Genomic DNA, 14,601 nt, shown 5'->3' with positions numbered 1-14,601 from the left:
ATTGTATCATATTTTAGAAGGCATGTACCTTTCATGTCTCTTCTCAAAGATAAGCTACCATCACCCAAGCTAGTTTGTTCCATTCGGCATGTAAACAATTTTTAGTACTTGTTATTAATTAATTGAAGTTTTTTTCTTTCATTGTATCTCTATGTTTTGTTTAAATATGTATTTCATTTTATTCCTTCATAAATCTAGATCACCACCCTCCAGCCCCTAGGGCATCATGATATTTATCCTCACCTGAAGAGAGTTCCTCATATACTCCTCTTGCTCAACCAAGATACACATATGTCTTCTCTAAGAGCTTTAAATGTCTAGAATCCTCTCCATGTTTTTTATTTCTTCTATAGTCTTCAAACCAGTGAATATGCATAGATTTTCCTCTGTTGTCCCCTACACTTCCCTTGCTCACAATGGTGTTGTTCAGCTAATCCCCCTTCCAATATTATTTGTTCTCTCCTTTTTTGTCACCTTTTTCCTCCTTGTTGTGTGTTCTTTCTATCTATTCGAATGATCATGGTTTTTTCTACTTCACAGTGGTTGACTTTTCACTACCTGGTTGTCAAAGCCATCCCCTTTCTCATAAATTTTAGTCCTTATATGACTTATAGATTATTCCAAGCAAGTCTGGGTCTGCGTCCTTCTCCCACTCTCCTTTAATTTAGACATACTAGTCCATTAAAAACATACCAACCAACCTTTAATGGTTGTCTTAGAATTGTTTAGATTTCTTTTCATAAGGAACCTTAAACATCCCAAGCAAGTAACCATCCTTGGTCCCTAGGAATTCATGTCACTTAACTGAGCCCAATTTTTTTTTGTAAATAAAACACATGAAATATCTACAATGCCTTCATGAGTAGAAAAAAATTGGCATGTCACATTAAGAAACTAATACAAAGTCAAAGTAGGGTTGGATCTTTAACAATGTGGCCTTTTTATTTTGACGATGGCATTTTTGAAATCTAAAATGTCCTCCAATAAATACAAAAATAAACGATGGGATTATTTATTTCTTTCATATATAAATTTGTTTTATTTATTAATATATATGGATGGGTGAAAGCTAATAATGATCTGTCATGACATGTTAATGGCAATGAAACCCTAGAAAAACAATGATCTATTAGCTTGGAGGAATGGTTAGAGGTACTTATATAATTAATTTGAAAATGGTGTAAAAAGATGAACTTTAGGAAAATAAATTATCTTTCCCAATGCACAGTTTTTATTTATACAAATTGTGTCTAACTACGTTAATTTTGAGTTTTCCAAACACTATTATGCTATTTTCCATGTAAAATATAATGCATATGTTAATGTTAATGAAACATTTGAGTCCCTAAATGACGGATTCTTGTTACAACAATTTGTAGGATTTTAAAGAAAAGAGTATTCCTATGAACAACTATCTTTCCAAAGTTTACAATCTTAATTATATATCCACACTTTCTCCACAAGCCAAGGGAAATTGTTGTGTAAAGATTCTTTAGAGATCCATAAAACAAATAATGGTAACTAGCTTGTTCTACCCACTAGCTTTTGAGTGTATTGCCAATAACAAGTATGTTTAATCCATTGTTCAACGAATGTATCTTATGTTCATTATTGTTGGAAATATAGAATGTGTTATTCAAGATGTGAGACAGAGATGTCTTCCTCAAAATTAGAGGGTTCATAGAGCTTGAGATGTGAAACATTGATGACATTATGAATGCCCAACTACACTTCTAAATTGAGCTTAAATGAATTGTTATTCACTTTTTGAAAAAAGTTGTAATTTCTATATCAAATAGGATGGACGTTATGATGCAACTATTATCTAAAGTTTTTTCTTCTCACATAAAGTCGATCCTTATCGCCATCCTTAAACAAAGAAGGCAACAAATGGAAATAATGGAAAGCCTTGTATTTGTCCTAGAACTATTATCAGGTGATGTGAACTCGATGGTGTATATCTAAACTAAACAAATATAAACGTGGAAGCTTATTATTTCCCAAAAACATATGGGAAGGAAATATTGGAGTTAAGGTGACCAATAATCCATATGGAGCAAGATTTTGGGAGACACAAAAAATTTCAAAGGGGAAATGGTTGATAGGTGAATGTATTCTTTAGTCATACTTATGTTGGATGATATGAATATAAGTGTGCCAATGTTTATTGTTGTTAACCTAAGAGTGAGGAACATGACACGATGTGAAATTAACAATATAATTTTGGTTGTTTATTTAGGGGTGGACAAATGTAGAATAGTGAAAATGGAAACATAGTAGTTCCCAAAGAGTTTTCCAAATGTGGCTTAAAAAGAGGCATGATTATAGAGATTAGAAGTCCAAAAGATGTGTGAACATATTGAAATTTTAATGTATCAATTTGGGGAGCATTGATAATTTTATGAAAAGGGATACTTTGGATTGACTTGGGAAAGTAGAAAATAATGACAAAAAATTTGCCATGCTATTAAAATATGGGAAGAAATCTCTCTAACAAAATATATAGAGATGGATTACCAAGGGTGAGAAGGGAAATGGAAAGGCTGATAGAGACTAGGTTTGTGATGGGTAGCTTTAAAATGATAATAAACATATTAATGAATAAAGGTTATCCATATTGAATCATTATATTATTTTCATCTATCTCAATAATTTAGAGTGGAAAAAATTGGAGGAATAAGATTTTAACGTCATTTTAAAACAAGTATTGGTTTAGAAATTTTGGGTTTAAAACCTTCTAGATCCATTTTGAAGCATCAAATGACATTTATTTTGGCTCAAAATTTTGTCAATTTAGCATAAGGTGCTAATATATTGATATAGATTCAAAGACCTTTCCAGTGTTGCAAGATTCATGACAACTGAGGTTTACATGCAAAAGTTATACCTACTGCAATTTGACATACCATGTTAACCACTGTGGTATGAGAGGATGCCATGTAATCCCCCATTACTCATGAAAATGGGGATAGCCACATTTGTAATTTTAGGAGAATCCTACAAGGTCTAAAATTGTAACTCTAGTTCAGGGTTGAGGGAATCAAACCTTATCCCTAGTTGGATATTGACCTCTGTTAAATACTAAGCCATTGGCAGGGGCAGGGGTTCCATTCTATGCTATTATATTTTGTTCCATAGTTGAGTAGGGTAACTATAAGTGGAAAATTAGAGAATAGAACAAAGGGGGTTAATATTTTGTTGTAGCATTACAAGCCACAAGCCTCAAATAACCCCATATAAAGTACCTCTTCCTTTGTACTTTCATACCAGAGAAAAGAGAGTAGAGCACCCTCACTTTCTAGCTTAGTTTTCTCTCGTAAGGGTTTCCCAAAGTAAAACTTGTGCCTATTGTGGATGGTGCATGTTTGTTTCTTTCTATTATCCATTTCTCGCATTTCAGCTATTTGATTCATTTAAGTAGAAAATTAACTATCCTATGTAGAATAAATTTCAGATATTTTTACCAAATTTGTTGTGATGAATTGTACTAGTTGAATATCCATAATAATTTACCGATTAAATTTTGGCTACAAATTTGCATATATAAAATGAAAATTATAACACTTATTTTGTACTTTGCCTTTTTTTATCACCTAGCTTTAAAATACTTCAATTCATTTATTGTTAAAAAAATATAAAATAATATTATTTTGATGTTATGTAACATTTAAGAACTATGTTTCATATTCACTTTATAGATTATAATAATAAGACGTGTTAAGAGATGTATCATGAATATATTTGTTACCACGATAGGTTCATCTTGAAATCATTATATTCACTAACATTTGCACCAAAAGGGTGCAAAGACACACTGATATAAGTGTAGATGAGTGTAGAGTGATGTAAAGGTAGCACTACAATAAATAAAGATGTGGATGTGGAAGGTGTGAGGAATCAAGAGGGGAATGGAAAGGAATTGGTAAAGTAGAGGGATGTGTGTGGAACATGGTTTTGTTATCAAAATCTGGTGAGTTGTTAGGGAAATCAGATATCCTCATAAAAGCAACAAGGAGATAGAGATGGACAAAAACTAACAAGGAAGACAATGAACCAAACAAGTAAAGAATAAGAAATTAAATTTGTTGAAATAACGAGATGAAAGTGGAAGAAGACATATATGGAAATGTTGACATGCACCCTATCACATAGATTTTCTATAACTATTCTTTTCTCAATCCATGAACTCATAAAGTCCCTACTCTTCACCAACTCTTAATCTACAAGAGGTGTATCCATGGCATGGAATTGCAAGCAGCAGAATAGTTTGTCATTACATCCACAACAATGTGTTTTAGCCACATCCAAATTTCCAACAACATATACATGGTAGACTCCATTAGCATGATTAAGCACATATTTTTTTCCTGATTCCTTGATTATTAAAAGGCTCCCATATTAATTATAGATTTGATTGGAGGGGAAAATTTGAGATCACATGAAATATCATTATTTCTGTGAACATATATTTGATCAAGTTAAAATAACATATTGAAATATTGTTATATTGCACAAATTATGATATTATTTCAAGCCATGCAAGAAAAATTACTTGTAAAATGACTGTACATGAGAGGAGATGAAAAGGATTAAGGAAAAAACATAAACTTGATATTTGAAAAGCAATCAATAACACACATGATAATGCTTTTTGAGCCAAGGTAGATGGGCCTGCATTTGGACTCTTGCTTTGTATGTCCATTTCAATTCCATTTTTATCCATTTTGGAGGTCTCTTATTTAGGCATCGTTCTATCATAAACATCGTACAAAGGCTGGTCCATAATTATTTGCTGCTAGAGTTTCTAGGGCTGCATTTCCCTTTTCAACTTTGACATTTATAACCCTAAATTTATGCCTTGTCAGTAACGCGTCTAGATAACCAACAATACTGATAATGAAGTTTTCCATGGTAGATGAATTGTACCTACAACTTTGTAGTTAATTGTTTACAAGAAAACAGTGCTTTAAAACTTGTAGTTCCAGTAACTTCTCACCCAGTGACCAATGAATTTATTTCATATGTTCCTTTGTATGAGTATATAGGTTCCAAATCACAAAATTCCTACAAAAATGCCAAACATGCATTTAAGTACATAAAAAAAATGTTCATGCAAATTTTCACATTGCAAATTGATTTCCAAATCTATCTAATTAAATGCACACTCTAGAGGAAAAGAATCACCACGTAAAGAATCAGGAGAAAATCAGAAATTCTAAAGGTGCTCTTCTTTCAATAGAAATTTAAAACGTTAATTCAGTGTTTTGAGGTTCTATGCCAAAAGGGAAAAGGAAATTAGAAAAAAATCCCACCATTTTAGTCCTACTAAAGATAACATGATTTTTCACCAAAAGTAGCAAGATGCTACATTATACCAACCTTTGATCCTCTTTCTCTATATACACTTTCTGAGGAAAATTTAAAACTATACTTGTAAACTACTTAATATATCTTACATTTCAGTGTTAAAGGTTTCAGGCATAAGTACATATTCCGGGGGGCAGTACATACCTTAGCCACTAGAAAGTCGGTCAAGATTCCATTGCCACCAAGTAATTCTCGTCCCAAAGACACTACCTCCCTTTGTTTCAAGGTATTCTAGGCCTATACAAATCTCAGAACATAACATATATATGCATACTCTCAAAAATTTCTCTCAAACAAATGATTATAGCCAAATCTTGGATAGAATTATTGTTGCAGATAAGTCACATGCCTTGGCTAACATGGCATGCCCTAGAGTCATCTTCCCATCATCATACAAGTTGAAAAGTTTCCATCCCATTAAGTTCATCGCTTGAATGTTACCCAACATATGAATACATTTTTATAGGTTGGTTTGGAAAGAATTTACTAACACTCCAAACTGATTTCTTTCTTGTAAATACTTGTACAATGAAAAACAAATGTAGAGCTTCATTCCCAAATAAAATGCACAAAAATGAACTAAGTGAATGAAATCAAGGTCAATGTCCAAGAAAAACAATATTACACCTGTGACACATATCATAGGCACCCATTGCAATATCGATGGGTTGCCAGCACATGATACAACAAGCACCTAAAATACGATAAAGGCATAAACTTGATGTGGTTCCTAAATCAAGCACAAAAATGAAACTATTGTTAATTTCATACAACTATTTAAATGTTATTTGAAGGAAAATATTAGCATACATTACAAATGTTTAACCTAAGAGGGGATAAAATATATAAAAGTGAAGTAGGGTGATTATATCAAATGGAACCACCAAAAGAAAATGCATTGGTACAAGTCACCTTCCTTTATGCAGATTTCCATAAGAAATGCTTGACACAATAAAAAAACAGAGAAGATATATATCTAGTAAATGAAAAGAGATGCTCATTGTCTTTCAACTTGGTAAAGATGTTTTTTGATGTAAATGTTATGTATGTAAATGTTTGGTAGGAAAAAAATGTATTTCATAAATGTCTAAAACCTCTTTTGACATATTTTAATAATGATTATTTTATACATAACAAAAAACATAGAGAACACCTTCAACGATTCTAGATAAAAGTTACTACTGGCAAAACTAGACGGGAGAGTGAATTCGTTCACAAAAAGGCTCCCATATTAATTGTAGATTTGATTGGAGAGGAAATTTGAGATCGCATGAAAGATCTTTATTTTCGTGAACAAATATCTTATCAAGTTAAAATAAGATATTGAAATATTGCTATATTACACAAATTAGGATATTACTTCAAGCCATGCAGGAAAAAAAATTTACTGTACATGAGAGGAGATGAAACGTATTAAGGTAAAAACACAAACTTTATATTTTAAAAGCAATCAATAACACACATGATAATTCTTTTTGAACCAATTTATATGGGCTTGTATTTGAACTCTTGCTCTCTATGTCTATCTCAAGTCCATTTTTATCCATTTTGGAGGTCTCTCATTTAGGCATCATTCAATCATAAACATCGTACAAATGCTGGTATGTGATTATTTGCTACTATAGTTTCTAGGGCTACACTCCCTTTTCAACTCTGACATTTATAACCCTAAATTTATGCCTTATCAGTAACACATCTAGATAACCAAAAATATTGATAATGAAGTTTTCCATGGTAGTTGAACTGTACCTACAATTTTGTAGTTAATTGTTTATGTGCAAGTAGTGCTTCAAAGTTCCAGTAACGTCTCACTTAGTGAACACAAAATTTATTTCATATATTCGTTCATATGAGTATATAGGTTCCAGATCACAAAATTCCTGCAAAAATACCAAACATGCATTTAAGTACATAAAAGCAATGTTCATGCAAATTTTCACATTGCAGATTGATTTCCAAATCTATTTAATTAAATGCACACTCTATAGGAAAAGAATCACCATGTATAGAACCAAGAGAAAATCAAAAATTATAAAGGGGGTCTTCTTTCAATAGAAATTTAAAATGCTAATCCAGTATTTTGGGGTTCTATGCCAAAAGGGAAAAGGAAATTAGAAAAACTTCCCACCATTTTAGTCCTACTAAATATAACATGCTTTTTCACCAAAAGTAGTGAGATGCTACATTATACAAGCCTTTGATCCTCTTTCTCTATATACACTTTATAAGGAAAAGTTAAAACCATACTTGTAAACTAGTTAATATATCTTACATTTTAGTGTTAAAGGTTTCGGGCATCAGTACATATCCTGGGGGGCAGTACATACCTTAGCCACTAAAAACTTGGTAAAGATTCCATTGCCACCAAGTAATTCTCATCCCAAAGACACTACCTCCCTTGCTTTCAAGGTATTCTAGTCCTATAAAAACCTTAGAACATAACATATATATGCAAACTCTCAAAAAGTGCTCTCCTTAAACAAATGATTATAGCCAAATCCTGGATAGAATTATTGTTGTAGTTAAGTCACATGCCTTGGCTAAGTTGGCATGTCCTAGAGTCATCTTCCCATCATCATACAACTTGCACAGTCGCCATCCCATTAAGTTCATCGCTTGAATGTTACCCAACATACGAATAAGTTTTTATTGGCTGATTTGGAAAGAATTTATTGACACTCCAAACTGATTTCTTTCTTGTAAATACCTGTACAGTGAAAAACAAATTTATATCTTTATTCCCAACTAAATTGCACAAAAATGAACTAAGGGAATGCAATCAAGGTCAATGTCCAAGAAAAAACAATATTGCACCTGTGACACATCATAGACACCCATTGTAATACTAATGGGCTACCAAGAAACTATTACACGTGATACAACAAGCACCTGAAATACGATAAAGGCATAAACTCACTGTGGTTTTTAAACTAGGCACACAAATGAAACTATTGCTAATTGCAGACAACTATTTAACTGTCATTTGAAGGACAATATTAGCATACATTATAGATGTTTAACCTAAGAGAAGATAAAATCTATAAAAGTGCAATAGGGTGATTATATCAAATGGACCCACCAAAAGAAAATGCATTGGTACATGTCACCTTCCTTTATGCATATTTCCTAATGATTTTCAAAGATCCAAATATTACCAACCAACTATTAGAAACATACCTTGCTTGTGTCTTGAAAGGAATTGATGCCTGGAAATCCATCCTTGTCAGCAACAAAAGCTCCTTTCAAATGAATGTCCCCATTTTGAACACACCTCAACGCAATTTTATTTTCTATTTTGGTTACCCTCAGTGCAGGAGTACCTTTGCTCACAATGAACTTGTGGAAAATCCATGGAAATGAGATATACAGGAAAAAATTCAATACATATGACAAAAAATGATTTTTGTATATGAAGCCTCTTCTTTAAAAGGAATCTTGGTACTTATTTATGTATTTCATCTCGCATGCTTTCATTTTTGTCATTTGTTTTCGTAAAGATTATTCATCAAGAAATACTATTCAAAGAAACAAATACATAAGGTACAAATGAAATAAGTAAGATCTAATACCTATTATAGCCAATTCAACTTATCTTTGCTACTATTTCTCTTACCCAATGATTTGATTTGTGGTTGTATTCCTAGAAAAAACATCTAGTATGTCTGCAAAGGTATTGTTTCCTATCCAACATTTTTGGCCATCCAACTTCCAACCACCTTCCACCTGTTATGATTATTACCCAGCAAATGGCATCACCAATGGATGAGATATTAGAATTTATTTTCCTTATTTTATAAAATGGATGGAATGAGTTGTGCCACTAATTTTGTCCTTTGAAACGATAATTAATGAAGAATCAAGACAACATTCGAGGGGAAAATCCTATGACAGGAAACTTGAATGATAGTGTAATGGCAAAAGACGTTGGTTGTTGTTCTGTTCAAATAGCTTGCATCACTGACATAGTTGGGTTCAATCATAGCCTGTGATAATGAAAAAAACATTACATGGCATATTGATGATTCAGAAAAGTCCTTACTAGGTCGTCGAACTCCTCTTGAACCTCGGGCATCTAGCTAATCTTCTCCAAATCTTCTCCAACATGGCTCTCACATTTTCTTGGTGCCCTCTCTCGATTGAGTTTTTAGGCGTGTCAGTCAACCAGAATGATATTGTCACCATTACGGCTGTCAGTACAGCTCCCAGAGATAGCGAGAGGTTCCATCCCCAATTGTGGAGTCTTTGGGCATTGTAGTTTATGAGGCTCACCGCTAAGATTCCAGTGTTTATGAACACCTGGAAGAAAATTTTTCAATGCTCATTGCAACCTTAGAGGTGCCTTTTCCAAAAAATAGACCAGAACATACTGCAAAAATTGTCTAGACTTAGATTTAGATGGGAGCATTAACAAAGAAAGTTGCCTTAATTCACTAACTTGATTGTTGAAACCAATGCCAATGTTGAGGAATATTCTTGATTGTCGAAACCAATGCCAATGCTGAGAAATATGCGACCGACGATGAGCATGGCCACATTGACAGCAGAGCCATTAATGGTTGGCCTGAGAGAAAAAAACAACCTACCTAGCAATATTAAGGCTTCTATCTGATAGCCTCGTGGTGGCTGATGCAAAGGAGGAGGCAAGAATCTTGTTTTTTTACAGCGCATATCTCTTTCCACCTAGAGCACCGAAAGAATGAACACACCTCAACGCAATTTTATTTTCTATTTTGGTTACTCTCAGTCCAAAAGTACCTTTGCTCACAATGAACCTGTGGAAAATCCATGGAAATTAGATATACAGGAAAAAATTCATTGCATATGACATAAAAAATAAAATTGTATATGAATCCTCTTCTTTAAAAGGAATCTTGGTACTTCTTCACGCAGTTCATGTGCATGCTTTCATTTTTTTCATTCGTTTTCATAGGCTGAATTTGTAGTCAAGATTATTCATCAAACAATACTATCCAAAGAAATGGATATATAAAGTACAAATGAAATAAGTAAGATATAATACCCAAGTACAAATGAAATAAGTAAGATATAATACCTATTATAGTTGATTCAACTTATATTTGATGCTATTTCTCTTACCCAATGATTTGATTTATGGTTGTATTCCTGGAAAAAAACATCTAGTATGTCTGCAAAGGTATTGTTTCCTATCCAACTTTTTTGACCATCCAACTTCCAACCACCTTCCACATGTTATGATTATTACCCAACAAATGGAATCACTAATGGATGAGATATCAGAATTTATTTTCCTTATTTTCTAAAATGGATGGGATGAGTTGTGCCACTAATTTTGTTATTTGAAACAATAATTAATAAAGAATCAAGACATCATTTGAGGGGAAAATCCATATGACAGGAACTTGAATGATAGTGTAATGACAACAGACCTTGGTTGTTGTTGTGTTTAAAGAGCTTGCATCGCTACCATATTTGGGCTCAATTATAGCCTGTGAGAACGAAAAAAACATTACATGGCACATTAATGTGTCAGAAAAGTCCTTACCAGGTTATCGAACTCCTCTTGAATCTTGGGTGTCCCACTAATATTCTCCAACCTGGCTCTTGCCTTTCCTCGGTGCCCTCTCTTGATCAAGTTGTTGGGCGTGTCGGGTAACCAGAATGATCCTATCGGCATTACGGCTATCAGGACAGCTTCCAGAGCTAGCGAGAGGTGTCATCCCCAATTGTGGAGTCTCTAGTTGTTGTAGTTTATGAGGCTCGCCACTAAGATTCCATTGTTAATGAACACCTGGAAGCACATTTTTCAGTCTCCTTCCAACCTTGGAGGTGCCATTTCCAACAAAAAAGCTGGAACAGACTGCAAAAATGGTCTAGACTTAGATTCATATGGGAGCATTAATAGAGAAAGTTCAGAGCCTTAATTCAATAACCTGATTATCGAAACCAATGCCAATGTTGAGAAATATTCTTGATTGTTGAAACTAATGTTGATGCTGAGAAATATGTGACCGATGATGAGCATAGCCACATTGACAACAAATCCATTAATGGCCACCCCTGAGAGAAAAAACAACCTGCCTAGCAGTATTGAAGGCTTCCGTTCCATAGCCACGTGGTGGTTGATGCAAAGGAGGAGGCAATAATCTTATTTATTACAGAACATATCTCTTTCCACCTAGAGCACCGAAATAATGCACGCAACTCCAACTTGTACCGAGTAATTTTGTGCATGTAGCTCGTTCTTATGGCCCCCTTGGCGTGACCCAATGTACTGAAGAAGGCGAGAGTTTATTGGAAATGAAGAGGACTCCAACGAAGCTCAGTAAAGGAAAACTCGGAAGTACCCGTAATGCTAGATTTTAGAAAAAAAAAGCACGATAATTTCAGGTGTGGGTGCGTGTAAAAAGAAATGAGGAAGGAAATACCTAACCCTACTGGTGCATGTACACAACAATGATGAAGGAAATACATAACCCTAGCAATTATTCTTTCCTAACGCTCCTTGGCCTAGGAGGAACACGTCATCCAAATCTGTACAATGTCGGACGACGAATCTATACAATGTCGGTGAGAAGAACCTCACAATAAAAACGCCCATCGAAGCAATCAATGGAAATGTAAAGTGTTTGTTTCTTTGTTTATGATGCATGTGGATTATATGGAACTAAACATTGTCATTCGATAAGGCACTAAGTTACAACAATGTTATTTTTAGGATCCACTATTATTTAATTCAAACATTAGGAATAGAGAAATGAATACTAATAACATTGGGGAATCATTAATAGAGTTCAGGCTTCTGTGATCCATATCAAGTTAAGAAAGATTCTTCGGCGAAAATCACATGGAATATCATTTGTCAACGCGTTTCGAACCAGCCAGTGTGGTTCATCGTCAGGACGATGAACCACACTGGCTGGTTCGAAACGCGTTGACAAATGATATTCCATGTGATTTTCGCCGAAGAATCTTTCTTAAATTGGGGAATCATATTTTAATGAATAACTCCAACTCAATGGGGATACATTATTTTCTTATGACTTTGTGAAAGCTAAATAATGATTTATTTGAGAAATATTTGATATTAATATTTAATTTGGTTGAGGCCCAAAGGGTTTTGGGGTGAAAATTGTGACTTCTTATCATATAACCTATGTAAAATTTACCCTAATGATTTTTTTCCAAACCTATTTATGGTCTACAATTACTTTTTATGAGAGATTATCACTCTTATTGAAAATTAGTTGGTTTACAATTACGTTTTATGAGATATTATCACTATTATTGAAAATTAGTTGGTTTACACTAGGGAACTAAGAAAGGAAAGTGCTAACTCTAATTATCAGTGTGAAAGGAAAGTACATTCTTGTTTTCTGTTATTAGAGTAAAATGAAAGTACCTTAATTAGGATTCTATTTTATATTTATTTCGCTGGGTTAGCCACCTTTCTATGAAATGATCGGAGAACTTGAAGACTACTTATAGCTACATTTTATTGCGCAATATGGAGTTTAGGTGTACCAAATTATGTTAAAGGTAATGATCCCAATATCCTAGCTTAGTTTGGAAGAGTTACACTACTATATGTGTAGCACCATAGAGTTGGTCGAGTTCTAATGCATTAGAGCTTTATGGGAAGGTGTTGCATGTGCCAAGGGTTTTTCCACCACACAATATTTTATAGCTATTCGGGCACTATATATTTATCGTCTTGATCCATGCAATGGTCTGTATGGATTTCTAAATTGCTGAATGGGCCACTAATTATCTCCATCGAGTTGTGGCTTTGCATAGGGTGCATCACTTTCATTTTGACTACATTCTTTGGTAAGAAAGACATCCACAGGTTGTGATTCCTCCATGGTTATGGTGGACTTGAAGACTACTTTGCATAACTTAACTAGACATCACTAGGATGAATTAGATATAGATAATTATTTAAAATTTTTAGTTTTTTTGTTGTTGTTCTTTAATGTAGAACCTTTATTTTTTAGTTTCCCTGAATCCTAATGGAACCGCGATAGGCATGAACTAAGCACAACCGTGACCTAACCCTCTAACAGTTTCTGCAAATCTGCATACCAGAAGGCTGCTTATCAGGTTGGGATGATAGAGGAAGATGGGGGGGAGAGACCCCCTCCTACTGGGACGCGGCGGTAGGGGATTCCCACCAGAACACCGGTAATTAGAAGCAAGCGCAAGAGACAAACAAAACAACTGGACCTTTCCTCGGGGCGTGATGGCAGGTAGGCAACAGAGGAAAATGTCTGCCATGTGCAGCAGAGAAACTGAGATTCATCATTCAGATGAACAAATTGGAGAGATCGAGAGGTTACATGAACGACCACGCGTTTATCTGCAAGATTATAGGAGTATGGCCGATGGAGAAAGACCTTACCAAGTGGATACAACAAAAATGGCAACCCAAAGGCCATATCGAGCTCAAGTTGGGAGCTAGAGGCTTCTTCACAGTAATATTCTCAAACCAACAAGATAAAGAAAGAATATTTGAAAATGGCCCTTACTTCCATTATAATGGTGGCTTGTTTATGAGATATTGGGAAGAATGTTATGACCCAGACAAGGAAAAATTTCTGGCAGCCCCGGTATGCATAAGATTATTCGGCCTCCCAATGGACTTCTGGGACCCAAAAATACTAGAGGGTATTGGAAATACGATAGGTAAATTTGTCAAAATAGTAGAAACGAAAAAAAGAGGTAGATACACATCTTATGCGAGAATCTGTGTGTACATGAACATAGTTGAACCCATACCTGACTCAGTGGAGTTAGAATACCATGAAGAGGTTTGGCAACAAACCTTAGACTATGAACACATCTCGTTCAGATGCCGAAGGTGCCATGAATATGGCCACCTATTTAAGGACTGTCCACTGAACATGGAGGAGGGGGAGAATACGCTCAAGCAACAGAGGAAACCTCAAGAAGACAAGGAAGGGTTCCAAGAAGTGAAAAACAAGAGGAGGCAACCAAAGGAAACCCACAACACAGGGAAAAAAGAATACCAAACTCAACCGAGCGGTACGAATAGCTTTGAAGCATTACATGTAGAAGAAGATGAAGAAAGAGAGATCCAACTCATGGATTATCAGGATAAAGGAAAGGAGAGCAGTTTGAGTCAAGGCAAACCAACACCCAAGAGGAAAGCTCAAAGAGATTTGGTAGATAAAGAGGATAAGGAAGAAAGGGAGGGGATGGAAACCACTACAATGGAAATCGACCCAAGCAAGG

At 34.5% G+C, this 14,601-nt stretch overlaps 1 pseudogene; it reads right to left on the bottom strand.

Annotated features, from left to right (window-relative positions):
• Nucleotides 1–4,926: 4,926 nt before the first annotated feature.
• LOC149160996 (acyl-coenzyme A oxidase 4, peroxisomal-like) lies at nucleotides 4,927–13,784 on the bottom strand (annotated as a pseudogene).
• Nucleotides 13,785–14,601: the final 817 nt, after the last annotated feature.

Source organism: Pinus tabuliformis, chromosome 5_2 (assembly GCF_031772625.1).
Source record: "Pinus tabuliformis cultivar Carrire ecotype Pingquan chromosome 5_2, CPIR1, whole genome shotgun sequence".
Classification (NCBI taxonomy): domain Eukaryota; kingdom Viridiplantae; phylum Streptophyta; class Pinopsida; order Pinales; family Pinaceae; genus Pinus; species Pinus tabuliformis.
The sequence above is the reverse complement of the archived record's forward strand: the minus strand, read 5'-3'. Positions and strand labels throughout refer to the sequence as shown.